Source organism: Mytilus californianus, unplaced genomic scaffold (genome assembly GCF_021869535.1).
Source record: "Mytilus californianus isolate M0D057914Y unplaced genomic scaffold, xbMytCali1.0.p SCAF_24, whole genome shotgun sequence".
Taxonomy (NCBI): domain Eukaryota; kingdom Metazoa; phylum Mollusca; class Bivalvia; order Mytilida; family Mytilidae; genus Mytilus; species Mytilus californianus.
Window position 1 is genome coordinate 5593833 of NW_026262673.1, and position 16726 is coordinate 5610558.

Genomic DNA, 16726 nt, shown 5'->3' on the forward strand with positions numbered 1-16726 from the left:
CTGATTTATGTATGACCGCACGTGTGTGACCGCCTTTTTCAAACGCGGCAGCCATCATGAAGTGTGATACAAACAGTAGATTGTACAATTTTCCTGGACAATTTTTAGGACCGTTTTCAGGAAAGAATAATTCATAGAAATGTAAGTTATTCCTTAATTATTATCCGTTGCTGTATTAATTGTCTTCCAATGCTTATGTGATGTTAACAATGGGAGATTATAAATGCACAAACGCGTTATATTTTGAAAATCTCGCCATATTGAATGTTGTAGAGATATCATTTCTGACTTCAGTGTGTCCATAGTTTTTTTTGTTGTACGTCCCAAATTTATGACTGCACTTCTATATAAATATGCTCAGCCTACATGAATCTACATACAGTTTATTTTAGTTCTTTACTGCTGATTTGTTAAAGACAAGGAACTTTTGCCAAGTAAGATTATCATATCTCCCCCTTTTTTTATCTAAAATTTTAATCCATCATCCATTATCACATTTTTTTAATTATTGTCCACTATGCTCTGAAATTGTTAATGATTTCTTTTTATTCTTCAATCGAATTTTACAAATTTAAAATATTGCTTGGCGATGATCGATGTTATCCTTTTTTTTTGCACAGATATTAGGGACAGAACAGTAACTTAAAGAGTTTTAGGGGAAAAGGATTTATGGAAAGAGCCAAGGATTTGTATAGTAATACTATACAAATCCTTGATAGAGGTAGTAGCTGTCTAGGTATGTATTTATTTTTAATTCTTAACATTTTTTATTATCAATAATCAGTATGTATGTTAGATTGCATGTGTTGTTTGTGTGGATACTGTATGCACTTTGTAATTTGTATTGATTTATAAGCTCTATATGGGCCCTTTAATTAGAAATACTAGTAAAGACATTTTATTTGATTTGATTTGTATTTATATTTTTTAATGCATATCAAATTTAAAACATAACCTCTGCAATCATTAAGACAGGTGTCATTGTAACAATAGATCCTGGTGCCGGAAATGGTTGGCATTGTTCCAATAGATCCTGGTATTCGAGATGGGTGGCGTTGTTACAATAGAACCTGGTGCTGGAAATAGTTGGCATTTTAAAAATCGATCCTGGTGCTCGAAATAGTCGGCATTTGTACAATAGATCTGGTGCTCGAGATATCTGGCATTTTAACAATAGATCCTGGTGCTCGATATGGGTGGCATTATTACAATAGATCCTGGTGCTCGAGATGGGTGGCATTGTTACAATAGATTCTGGTGCTCGAGATTGGTGGAATTGTTACAATAGATCCTGGTGCTCGAGATAGGTGGCATTTGTACAATAGATCCTGGTGCTCGAGATAGGTGGCATTTTAACAATAGATCCTGGTGCTCGAGATGGGTGGCATTGTTACAGTAGATCCTGGTGCTCGAGATTGGTGGCATTGTTACAATAGATCCTGGTGCTCGAAATAGATGGCATTTGAACAATAGATTGTGGTACTCGAGATAGGTTGCATTGCTACATTGTACATGTACAGGAGCGAAAAATGGTTAAAAAAAGATCGGCTATCATGTAAACCAGTAAATTATAAAAAAAAAAACTGGCCGTTATAACTTTTTATTTCCTGCCTTTGATGTTCTACGTAATTGTTAACTCATGTTTACAAAATATTATTTGTGTTTGTTTTTTTTTCAGGAAGAGTAATGGATGCCTACACAAAAATAACAGAAGCTGAATTAAAAAAGGATTGTGCACCAGAAATGGTTGGAGGAGTTTAGAGACTACAATTCTTTTTCACGAAAATATTTAAAATGAATTAAGAGATTGTTTGTATTCATTACGACCCTTTCCTCATGCATTTGAACTATTATTTTATGTTTCTATAATCACTCTGTAATGTCTATGTCATGTTGTTATTAATGTTATGCTCTTAATAGGCCCTTTAATTTGGAAAACTAAAAATATTGTATTGTATTGTATTGTAATGTATTGTATATATTTATCAGATCACCTTTTGGCTATATAAGCTTTTGTCATAACTTGACATCTGTTGTACTGTTTTTTTCTTCAAATCTTGCTGTTGTCCTCTGTAGTGTCATGTGGCTTCAATATCTTTTGTTGTTACTATCTAATATAGATATAAGAAGTTGTGGTATGATTGCCAATGAGACAAATATCCACCAGAGTCCAATTGACGTGGAGGTCACTAAACGGACTTCAACAATAAGCAAACACCACACCGTATACTAGTAATCCGCGATAGAAGACCCGGACATAATAATCCAACAATTCAAACAAGAAAAAACAACCGCCTTATTTTGTAACGACAAACACATATGACAGATGAACCAACAACAAGCAACGAAATGCTTATTTCAACATGAATCAATGCTGTTGCAATATTAGGGTGACGTTGTTTCAATGTTAAGTTTCAACCTATATTCAATCAGAAATCAACGTTGATGCAATGTTGAAAATATAACGTTGTTTCAACGTCAGATATTCAACGTTGTGTCAAATTTCAAAACCAATTGTTAATTCAATGTCTTTTCAACGTTACAAATCAACGTTGATTCAACGTTGTTTCAACGTTGAAATGCCGGCTGGGAATTGAATTTAAAATGTAACCTTAAATCGATCACATGTTAATTGTTAAATTTATCATACTTTTCAAAAAATTCGACCACATGTAAAAGATAATTGTATTAGATGTAACCTTAAATCGGTCACTTTTTCTAGATAATTTTATTAGAGGTAACCTTAACTTTGCCACTTTTTGATTTGATTATTTTACATTAAATTTTTAACATTTTTTTTATAGATAATTGTATAAGCTAAAAACTTAAATCGGTCACTTTTTCTAGATAATTGTATTACATGTAACTTAAATCGGTCGAATTTGTAGATAATTTTATTACGTCACCTCAAATTTGGCAACTTTCTTTATTGAAAATTTAACTATATTATACAATTTGGATGTGACCTTAAATCGGTAACTTTTTTCTAGATAATTGTATATGATGTGACCTTAAATCGGTCACCTTTTCTAGATATTTTTATTAAATGTGACCTTCACTCTGCCACTTTTTGAATTGATAATTTTACATTAGATTTGAATATTTTTATAGGTAATTGTATATAAAATATAATCTTAAATCGTTCACTTCTTAATTGTTAAATTTGTTATATTTTTTCATTAAAATTGGTCACTTTTTCTTGATAATTTTATGAGATGTCACCTTAAATCGACCACTTTCTTTATTGATTATTTGACTTAATTTTATAATAAATTCGACAACTTTTTATAGATAATTGTATTATATGTAACATTTAATCAGTCACTTATTCTTAATAGTTGTATTACATGTATCCTGAAATCGGCCACTTTCTTCATTAATCATTTTACAATCATTTCGATTCATTTTATAGATAATTGTATTAGAGTTAACCTTAACTCTGCTACTTATTGAATTGATAATTTTACATTAAACTTGAACATTTATATAGCTTATTGTATATAAAATGTAACCTTAAATCGTTCACTTATTTATAGTTAAATTTATTATATTTTTCAATAAATTCGACCACATGTAAAAGATAATTGTACTAGATGTAACCTGAAATCGGTCACATTTTTTGATAATTTTAGGAGATGTTTCCTTAAATCGACCACATCTTTATTGATTATTTAACTATATTTTATAATGAATTCGACCATTTTTTATAGAAAATTGTATTAGATGTAACATTTAATCAGTCACTTATTCTTAATAATTGTATTACATGTAACCTGAAATCATCTACTTTCTTTTTACATTCAATTCGAAATCTTTTTATAAATAAATGCATTACAGGTGATCTTAAATCGGCCACTTTTTCTAGATAATTGTATTAGATGTAACCATAATTCGTTCACTTTTTCTATATAATTTTATAAGAGACAACTTTAACACTGCCACGTTTTGAATGATAATTTGACATTAAATTTTAACATTTTATAGAGGTAATTGTATATAAAATGTAACATTAAATCGTTCACTTCTTAATTGTTAATTTTATTTTTATTTTCAATAAATTCGACAATATGTAAAAGATAATTGTATTAGACGCAACCTTAAATCGATCACTTTTCTAGATAATTTTATGAGATGTCACTTTAGATCTATCACTTTCTTTATTGATTATTTGACTATGTTTTATAACAAATTCGACAACTTTTTATAGATAATTGTATTTTATGTAACGTTTAATCAGTCACTTATTCCTAATAATTGTATTAAATATATCGTGATATCGGCCCCTTTCTTCATTAATCATTTTGCAACCAATTCGGCTACTTTTCATAGATAATTGTATAAGGTGTAAACTTTAATCAGTCACTTTTGAAAGATAATTGTATTACAGGACACCTTTAATCGGTCGTTTTTTTCTAGATAAATGTATTACATGTAACCTTAAAACGGTCACTTTTTCTAAATAATTTTATTAGATGTAACCTTCACTGTGCCACTTTTTGAAATGATAAATTTTACATTAAGTTTGAACATTTTCTATAGGTAAGTGTATATAAAATGTAACCTTAAATCGTTCACTTCTTAATTGTTAATTTTATAATATGTTTCAATAAAATTTGACCACATGTAAAAGATAATTGTATTATATGTAACCTTAAATCGGTCAATTTTTCTAGATAATTTTATTAGATGTGACCTTCACTCTGCCACTTTTTGAATTGATAATTTAACATTAAATCGGTCACATTTTTTTGATAATTTTAGATGTCTTCTTAAATCGACCACTTTCTTTATTGATTATTTAACTATAGTTTATAATAAATTCGACAATTTTTTATAGATAATTGTATTAGATGTAACATTTAATCAGTCACTTATTCTTTATCATTGTAGTACATGTAACCTGAAATCATCTACTTTCTACAATAATCATTTTACAATCAATTCGACTGCTTTTTATAGATAAATGCATTACAGATGACCTTAAATCGGCCATTTTTTCCAGATAATTGAATTAGATGTAACTATAAATCGTTCACTTTTTCTAGATAATTTTATCAGAGATAACTTTATCACTGCCACTTTTTGAATGATAATTTTACATTAAATTTGAACATTTTTTATAGGTAATTGTATATAAAATGTCACATTAAATTGTTCACTTCTTAATTGTTAATTTTATTTTTATTTTCCAATAAATTCGACAATATGTAAGAGATAATTGTATTAGATGTAACCTTAAATCGATCACTTTTCTAGATAATTTTATGAGATGTCACCTTAGATCGATCACTTTCTTTATTGATTATTTGACTATATTTCATAACAAATTCGACAACTTTTTATAGATAATTCTATTAGATGTAACGTTTAATCAGTCTCTTATTCTTAATAATTGTATTAAATATATCGTGAAATCGGCCCCTTTCTTCATTAATCATTTTGCAATCAATTCGGCTACTTTTCATAGATAATTGTATACATGTAAGATGTAACCTTTGATCAGTAACTTTGAAAGATAATTGTATTACATGAGACCTTTAATCGGTCGTTTTTTTCTAGATAATTGTATTACATGTGACCTTATATCGGTCACTTTTTCTAAATAATTTTATTAGATGTAACCTTCACTGTGCCACTTTTTGAATTGATAAATTTTACATTAAATTTGAACATTTTTTATAGTTAATTGTATATAAAATGTAACCTTAAATCGTTCACTTCTTAATTGTTAATTTTATATTTTTCAAAAAAATCGACCACATGTAAAAGATAATTGTATTATATGTAACCTTAAATCGGTCACTTTTTCTAGATAATTTTATAAGATGTGACCTTCACTCTTTCACTTTTTGAATTGATAATTTAACATTAAACTTGAACATTTTTATAGGTTATTGTATATAAAATGTTACCTTAAATCGTTCACTTTTTATAGTTCAATTTATTTTATTTTTCAATAAATTCGACCACATTTAAAAGATAATTGTATTAGATGTAACCTTAAATCGGTCACATTTTTTTGATAATTTAAGGAGATGTCTCCTTAAATCGACCACTTTCTTTATTAATTTTTTACCTATATTCTATAATAAATTCGACATTTTTTTATAGATAATTGTATTAGATGTAACATTTAATCAGTCACTTATTCTTAAAAATTGTATTACATGTAACCTGAAATCATCTACTTTCTTCGATAATCATTTTACAATCAATTGGACTACTTTTTATAGATAAATGCATTACAGGTGACCTTAAATCGGTCACTTTTTTTCTAGATAATTGTATTAGATGTGACCATAAACCGTTCACTTTTTCTAGATAAATTTATTAGAGATAACTTTAACTCTGCCACTTTTTGAATAACAATTTTACATTAAATTTGAACATTTTTTATAGGTAATTTAATATAAAAAGTAACCTTAAATCGTTCAATTTTTAATTGTTAATTTTTTTTTTCAATAGATTCGACAATATGTAAAAGATAATTGTATAAGTTGTAACCTTAAATCTTTCACTTTTCTAGGTAATTTGATGAGATGTCACCTTAGATCGATCACTTTCTTTATTGATTATTTGACTATATTTGATAGCAAATTCGACAACTTTTTATAGATAATTGTATTAGATGTAACGTTTAATCAGTCACTTATTCTTAATAATTGTATAAAATATATCGTTAAATGGGCCTCTTTCTTCATTACTTATTTTGTAATCATTTCGGCTACTTTTCATAGATAATTTTATAAGATGTAACCTTGAATGAGTAATTTTTGAAAGATAATTGTATTACATGAGGCCTTTAATCGGTCGTTTTTTTCTAGATAATTGTATTACATGTGACCTTAGATCGGTCACTTTTTCTAAATAATTTTATTAGATGTAACCTTCACTGTGCCAATTTTTGAATTGATAAATTTTACATTAAATTTGAACATTTTTTATAGGTAATTGTATATAAAATGTAACCTTAAATCGTTCACTTCTAAATTGTTAATTTTATTTTTTTTCCAATAAATTCAACAATATGTAAGAGATAATGGTATTATATGTAACCTAAAATCGGTCACTTTTCTAGATAATTTTATGAGATGTCATCTTAGATCGATCACTTTCTTTATTGATAATATGACTATTTAGATCGATCACTTTCTTTATTGATTATTTGACTATTTAGATCGATCACTTTCTTAATTGATTATTTGACTATATTTTATAACAAATTCGACAACTTTTTATAGATAATTGTATTAGATGTAACGTTTAATCAGTCACTTATTCTTAATAATTGTATTGAATATATCGTGAAATCGGCCCCTATCTTCATAAATCATTTTGCAATCAATCCGGCTACTTTTCATAGATAATTGTATAAGGTGAAACCTTTAATCAGTCACTTTTGAAAGATAATTGTATTACAGGACACCTTTAATCGGTCGTTTTTTTCTAGATAAATGTATTACATGTAACCTTAAAACGGTCACTTTTTCTAAATAATTTTATTAGATGTAACTGTACTGTGTCGTTTTGAAATGATAAATTTTACATTAAGTTGGAACATTTTGTATAGGTAATTGTATATAAAATGTAACATTAAATCGTTCACTTCTTAATTGTTAATTTTATAATATTTTTCAATAAAATTCGACCACAGGTAAAAGATAATTGTATTATATGTAACCTTAAATCGGTCACTTTTTCTAGATAATTTTATTAGATGTGACCTTCACTCTGCCACTTTTTGAATTGATAATTTAACATTAAATCGGTCACATTTTTTTGATAATTTTAGATGTCTTCTTAAATCGACCACTTTCTTTATTGATTATTTGACTATAGTTTATAATAAATTCGACAATTTGTTATAGATAATTGTATTAGATGTAACATTTAATCAGTCACTTATTCTTAATAATTGTAGTACATGTAACCCGAAATCATCTACTTTCTACAATAATTATTTTACAATCAATTCGACTGCTTTTTATAGATAAATGCATTACAGGTAACCTTAAATCGGTCATTTTTTTCCAGATAATTGAATTAGATGTAACTATAAATCGTTCACTTTTTCTAGATAATTTTATCAGAGATACCTTTATCACTGCCACTTTTTAAATGATAATTTTACATTAAATTTGAACATTTTTTATAGGTAATTGTATATAAAATGTAACATTAAATTGTTCACTTCTTAATTGTTAATTTTATTTTTTTTTCCAATAAATTCGACAATATGTAAGAGATAATTGTATTAGATGTAACCTTAAATCGATCACTTTTCTAGATAATTTTATGAGATGTCACCTTAGATCAATCACTTTCTTTATTGATTATTTGACTATATTTCATAACAAATTCGACAACTTTTTATAGATAATTGTATTAGATGTAACGTTTAATCAGTCACTTATTCTTAATAATTGTATTAAATATATCGTGAAATCGGCCCCAATCTTCATTAATCATTTTGCAATCAAGTCGGCTACTTTTCATAGATAATTTAATAAGATGTAACCTTTGATCAGTAACTTTGAAAGATAATTGTATTACATGAGACCTTTAATCGGTCGTTTTTTTTCTAGATAAGTGTATTACATGTGACCTTAAATCGGTCACTTTTTCTAAATAATTTTATTAGATGTTACCCTCACTGTGCTACTTTTTGAATTGATAAATTTTACATTAAATTTGAACATTTTTTATAGGTAATTGTATATAAAATGTTACCTTAAATTGTTCACTTCTTAATTGTTAATTTTATAATATTTTTCAATAAATTCGACCACATGTAAAAGATAATTGTATTATATGTAACCTTAAATCAGTAATTTTTTCTAGATAGTTTTATTAGAGGTAATCTTAACTCTGCCACTTTTTGAACTGATAATTTTATATAAAATTTGAACATTTTTCAAGGTAACTGTATATAAAATGTAACCTTAAATTGTTCACTTCTTAATTGTTAATTTTATAATATTTTTCAATAATTCGACCACATGTAAAAGATAATTGTATTATATGTAACTTTAAATCGGTAATTTTTTCTAGATAACTTTATTAGAGCTAACCTTAACTCTGCCACTTTTTGAACTGATAATTTTATATAAAATTTGAACATTTTTCAAGGTAACTGTATATAAAATGTAACCTTAAATCGTTCACTTCTTAATTGTTAATTTTATAATATTTTTCAATAATTCGACCACATGTAAAAGATAATTGTATTATATGTAACTTTAAATCGGTAATTTTTTCTAGATAACTTTATTAGAGCTAACCTTAACTCTGCCACTTTTTGAACTGATAATTTTATATAAAATTTGAACATTTTTCAAGGTAACTGTTTATAAAATGTAACCTTAAATCGATCACTTCTTAATTATTAATTTTATTATATTTTTCAATAAATTCGACTACATGTAAAAGATAATTGTATTAGATGTAACCTAAAATCGGTCACTTTATCTAAATAATTTTATGATATGACACCTTAAATCGACCACTTTCTTTATTGATTATTTGACTATATTTTATTATAAATTCGACACCTTTTTGTAGATAATTGTATTCGATGTAACGTTTAATCAGTCATTTATTCTTAATAATTGTATTACATCGAACCTGAAATCATCTATTTTCTTCATTGTTCATTTTACAATCAATTCATGTCTGAGCAGAAAGTTGATGAACCAGGGATATGTCAAGGAACGTCTTGTCATTTTTCTAAAAAAAAAGTTCATCGGAAGGTACCAAGACCTTGTTGATAAATATTCCGTATCAACTTCACAAATAATACACGATGGTCTAGAGGTATAGATTCAGGGTACTGACGTTGTTTATCATCTTAATAAAGTGTTATAGTATTCTTTTATTTGTCTTTATGAATATTACTTTTAGTGTTTAGTCTGTTTTAATTGATATCCATTTTACGTGACTTTGTACTCATACATCCCGTCATTGTGTTATTGTTCTATGAAAATTCTCGTATTCTTGTCATTCATTTTTGCTAATGTCCTTTGTCTATATGCCTTTTTGTGTTTCTTTGATACATATGACGTGGCTCTGTACTTATACATCCCGTTATTGTGCTATTGTAAAACATTTTTGTATTCTTGTCTTTCATTTTTGCTAATATGCTCTGTCTATATGTCTTTTTGTGCTGCTTTGTTACATATTTGTTTGTTTTTATAGTGATTAAGATTATAACACAATGTTGACTGTTTTACACCTATTGTTGACATTTTTACCTATTTTGTCTGTTTTATTGACGCATCGTTGTCAATATAATGGAATTTGATGCGACTGTCATACAAGTGAGACATTTAGCTAGCTTAACAACCAGCTTCAATCCACCATTTTCTACAAAGGAAAATGCCTGTACCAAGTCAGGAATATTACAGTTGTCATCCATTCGTTTGATGTTTTTGAGCTTTATATTTTTGCCATTTGATTAGGGACTTTCATTTTTGAATTTTCCTTTGAATTCAGTATTTTTGTGATTTTACTTTTTTTCGAATACTTCTTATGGATAATTGTATTAGGTGTGACATTAAATTGGCCACTTTTTCTAAATAATTTTATTAGATGTAACCTTAACTCTGAAAATTTTTGAATTCATTATTTTACTTTAAATTTGAACATTTTTATAGGTAATTGTATATAAAATGTAACCTTTATTCGTTCACTTCTTACTTGTTATTTTTATTTTTTTTTTCAATAAATTCGATCACATGTAAAATATAATTGTATACGTTGTCACCTGTAAGCGACCACTTTCTTTATTGATAATTTGACTATATTATATAATAAATTCGAAAACATTTTCTAGATAATTGTATTAGATGTAACTTAAATCAGTCACATTTGTAGATAATTTTATATCATGTCACCTTAAATCGGCAATTTTCTTTATTAATAATTTAACTATATTATACAATTTAGATGTGACCATAAATCGGTCACTTTTTTCTAGATAATTGTATTATATGTGACCTTAAATCGGTCACCTTTTTTCTAGATAATTTTATTAGATGTGACCTTCACTCTGCCACTTTTTTAATTAATAATACTACTAGTACATTAAATTTGAACATTTTTGATAGGTAATTGTATATAAAATGTATATCACTTGTTAATTGTTAAATTTATCATATTTTTCAATAAATTCGACCCCATGTATAAGCTGTAAACTTAATTCGGTCACGTTTTCTAGATAATTGTATTAGATGTAACTTAAACCAGTCACATTTGTAGATAATTTTATTACATGTCACCTTAAATCGGCAATTTTCTTTCTGGATAATATAACTATGTTATACAATTTAGATGTGACCCTAAAGCGGTCACTTTTTTGTTTAGATAATTGTATTAGATGTAACCTTAAATCGTTCACTTTTTCTTGATAATTTTATTAGAGGTAACCTTAACTCGGCCACTTTTTGATTTGATTATTTTACATTAAATTTGAACATTTTTTTTTATTAATAATTGTATAAGCTGAAAACTTAAATCCGTCACATTTTCTAGATGATTGTATTAGATGTAACTTAAATCAGTCACAATTGTAGATAATTTTATATCATGTCACCTTAAATCGGCAATTTTCTTTATTGATAATTTTACTATATTAAACAATTTGGAAGTGACCTTAAATCGGTCACTGTTTTCTAGATAAATTTATTAGAGGTAACTTTACCTCTGTCACTTTTTGAATTGATAATTTTACATTAGATATGAATATTTTTATAGGTAATTGTATATAAAATATAATCTTAAATCGTTCACTTCTAAATTGTTAAATTTGTTATATTTTTTCATTAGAATTGGTCACTTTTTCCTGATAATTTTATGAGATGTCACCTTAAATCGACCACTTTCTTTATTTATTATTTGATTATAGCTTATAATAAATTGGACATCTTTTTATAGATAATTGTATTAGATGTAACGTTTAATCATTTACTTATTCCTAATAGTTGTATTTCATGTATCCTGAAATCGGCCACTTTGTTCATTAATCATTTTACAATCATTTCGACTTGTTTTTATAGATAATTGTATTAGAGGTAACCTTTACTCTGCCCCTTTTTGAATTGATAATTTTACATTAAACTTGAACATTTTTATAGATTATTGTATATAAAATGTAACCTTAAATCGTTCACTTTTTTATAGTTAAATTTATTCTATTTTTCAATACATTCGACCACATGTAAAAGATAATTGTATTAGATGTAACCTTAAATCGGTGACATTTTTTGATAATTTTAGGAGATGTCTCCTTAAATCGACCACTTTCTTTATTGATTATTTAACTATATTTTATAATAAATTCGACAATTGTTTATAGATAATTGTAGAGTCGGGCGCTCGTATTCGCCACATTAAACAGCCTTTTTGTAAGCCCAACGTATGCCACTGCTTGAAAACTAATATGTTTTTTTGGTTTAATAAAACTAACTATCTAATAAAGTTAACCCAATTTTTAAATTGTTCCGAGATCACAAGTATTAAGTAGTAAAACACGTGCAAACATGAGAGAATAACAGTGTTTTTATTTGGCGAGGGGAACCCATTTTCGCCACTTTGGCATTTAATAACTTTGACCTTTTTCGACATATAAACAACTAAAATATACTACAGCAATACCCCTGGCTAAGCAGTTTTTTTTAAATTGAAATGCTAAATTTCATGAAAAATAGATTCACGATTACTGCGCATGCGTATAAATTGATAAAATAGCACAAGTTAAATTTACTCACTTTTCATAGTTCTGATTAGTTGAAAAAAACAAATATTTGATTCCACAGGTTTGATAAGAATGCTTCTCATTCTCGAAATGAACCGTATGTCACTTTAAAGAATTATTGTTTAGCACTTGTATGTATGTACTGGTAGATTCCTCCGTTAATCGGAGCACCCCTCGAGAGCTGCGAGGGTGCAGTGGAATCCGTGTACACTCCCTTTCGGGATTAATGGAGATGTGTCACTAACGTATTTACAACATTATTAACAAGGCCAATCCCCATCCCAACACAAAGGGAGTGCTAGGACACCAGGAAGTCTGCTATTATGGTGGCGGAAGCCGAAGTACTCGGAGAGAACCACCGGGACACTCGGCGGGAACAGACAAACTGGAGAGATATCAGCAGATTAATCTCCAGGTCAAAGTAGTGGGCAACTTTGACCAACCTAGGCCCCCAAAGTACCCACTCTAGTTTAAACTCCTGTCTGGGTACCAGAAAAGTGTGTGGGAGGGTGAAAATCACCCTTCTGATGTACTGAAATTTCCTACGTCCGGAGTCAGATTCGAATCCGGGACCTTCAGCACTGCAGTCATCGGTCTTAACCACTAGAGCACGAACCCACATCGCGCACTCGTGAAAATTATGTTTCATTAGTTACGTTTTTGAACCCTGATTTTTCTGATTGATTATTGAAATTATGATTTACTTTAATATCTAATCATTTGTATATAATTGATACATTATCCATGTTTTATTGGAGACTTGTGAAGAGAGAATTACTAGCAGCTGGAAATTGAAAGGAGATCAGACACGGAGCAGTATAGATCGTCATATGTTGACACTTGCAAACGGGATCTTTTTTTTTGTTTTGCTAAATGTCTGAAAAGGTGTTTTTTTTCTTGTCTCTAATGTAGGGGATCAATATATCTGAGAACATTTATTACAGGAGGACATACTTTCTTACCCTACTGGTGCACCTGGTCCATGGTCTAATTTTTTGGGGGAGTCCGGGTTGCTCGTTTTAGTTTTCTGTGTGTTTTCCTTCTGTTTTCATATATTGTTTGTTGTTGCTGTCTTCGTTTACTAAGCTTTGTTTTGGTCACCTTATTTTCAAAATTTGGATATCACTTTAACTGATTTTGTACAATTTTAGGTACTGCATATGTACTAATTTTCGCGGTGTATTTATTTTCACGAATTTCGCGGTAGGTATATTTTCGCGAAAATAAATACACGCGAATTCAATGCAGATTTCATGCATATAAAAACCATTGAATAAATATCGCTGGAATTTACAACTGTATATACATGTTCACCTTGTTGGCTTCAGATAACCTCAATTGAACCGTAAAACTTTTAAAACAACACAAGTTATTTTTACAGAAATTTAATTAAGAATAAAAGGACAAAAGGTGAAAAAAAAATATCCCAAGCTAAATATGACAGCTATATTAAGTAATTAACGACTTAATCAGGTAATTGAACATTTATCAAAACACAGGACTGATTTTATGATTGAATAATATCTTTGTTTATTTTGTTTCTATTGTTAAATAAATGAAGACCTAATTAATGAGAATTTTATGAATTTTAAGTCTGTAATTTATGTTCTGGTGTTTTTGGAAAACCGCGAAATTAAATACACGCGAATTCGTCGACAACAACAAAATCGCGAAAATAAGTACTCGCGAAAAAAAGTACATATACAGTAACAACACGGGTGCCATACATAGAGCGGGGATAGCTTACCATTCCAGAGCACCAGTTAAGCTGCCTGGATCAAGTCCACAACACAATTAGATTTCTTCATGGGGCTTTTAAGGCGGACTATACGATATAGGTTTTCTCATTGTTGATGGCCGTACGGTAGCCTCTTATTGGTTATATTCATTACATTTCCACTCTTTGACTAGCTGTCTCATTGGCAATCATACCACATCTTCTTTTTTTGTTATGTATAAAACATTTTCTTTCTATTTTATACATGTTGACTAAATAACCTACGAGATGACCTGTTAGCATTCAGGGGCCGGTTAAAATTTTCTAAATGTATGGAACCATTTCAAAATATTACTGGTAATGCACAAGAATAAAAAGTCACGTGAATATATCATTTAGTTTTTTATGATACAAATGTATATAGTAAAAAGCAAAGAACTGTTCAGTCTACAATTGGTGTTGATTATATATATCAAGAGCCAATGTAATTGAATGGTAAAATAAAGAAAGATCATTCTTCTTCCACACAAACAGGACACACCCACTTGACTTCAGAAAATAGTAAACTCATGTCTATCGTCAGCTGATCATCTCTTGAAAGACAGTCATAGTGATACCAGTTAAGTGGACAGCCATCCCTGTCACATCCCACCCATAATATGCCATTCTGCTCATCAGTTTTTTGCCTCTAGTCGCACAAACACCACACGTAAACATCTCATCGTCTTCGTCATCTTCTGCAATCTGAAATAACAAATCTAATTTATATAAAAACAAAACATATGTATTATATAGATTATCATGGTCACATACCCAACACCAATAAAATCAAGGCTCCTTAAAAAGTTACCCTTTCATATTGTTTCTAATAATTCGGGGCCCAGACACTGTAACACGACTGTCTATAAATTGACCTAAAGGAGTACTCAAGATGCAGATTCCTGATTTTTGAAAGAAGGGGGAAACCTAAACTAGGCAACGTTTTGAGTTGGTTATGTAAATAGTCTACGACTATGTGTTATGGGCTTTGCTCATTGTTAAAGGCCGTACGGTGACCTATAGTAGTAGTTTCATTTGGTCTCTTGTGGAGAGTTGTATCATTGCCAGTTACACGACATCTTCTTGTTTTTATATTACACATGTATATATATATAATACCTCCATAAGGGGCCCCTGCACCACCCCCCCCCCCCCTCCCCCTAACTCCGCCACTGTACTCTGCTAATGAAGCTGGATACTTAAATGTAACTGTGGGAGGAAGCAACCGCTACATTCTAGTATAACCAATCGGAATATATATGTAGGACTCAAATCTATGGTGGGTTCCAGATCTATGGCAAATTTCTGCAAATTCCTAATCTATGGTAAATATGATGTCACAAACGCCAAACAAATCACAAATCTATGGCAGTATTTTGTTTTCTCTAAATATATGGCAGATTTGGATACTACGTAATTTTCCGTCACAATTAAATAACGTCATGTAACGTCGAAGCTGCCGCTGACGACGACGGTTTTGTTATACAAAAGGAAAAGAAAAAGATCGAAATGCAGATGGATATGCTTTCTAGTAATAGTCCTAATTTGTTTTTCTTATACTGGTTTTTACTTAAAAGCAGCTCTTTTGCTACCTTTGGACATTTCGACCTCGAAATCATTGGTCAGATATGTACTGACTGATCCGACCTTTGTAGAAAATCTGTCATAGATTTGAAATCAAGAAATCCGCCATAGATTAGGATTCTAAAAAAACTGCCATAGATTTGGGATGGCATGACGTCATATTTACCATAGATTAGGAATCTGCCATAGATGTGGAACCCGCCATAGATTTGAGTCCTACATATATAAGACAACTTGTTTGTGACTTGCTTCATCTTTTTAAATGAACTATGTTAAGGGTATACCCCATATCCTGTATATTTTAAAGTTTCACATCAAATATTCGTGGAATTAATTGGATATATATTCCATATTCTTAATAAGGTAATAATACTAAAAAAATCACATATCCAGACTTTTCAATGTACCATTTAAAATCTAAAAAAATGCCCTAAAAATCCTTATCCAAAATACCCTGAACTAGGTTCACCAATAATTAACTCACTTATAATTCTCTTAATTTTTTGTTAGCTCTTCGTACTCTTGGTCTACATAACTTAATTTGTTCTTTACTGTCAGATTCTTCGGCTGTATTTATCTCTGTATGTACCTCACCAGTAACTGTGATGATATGTGGATTAATACAATTGCAAATT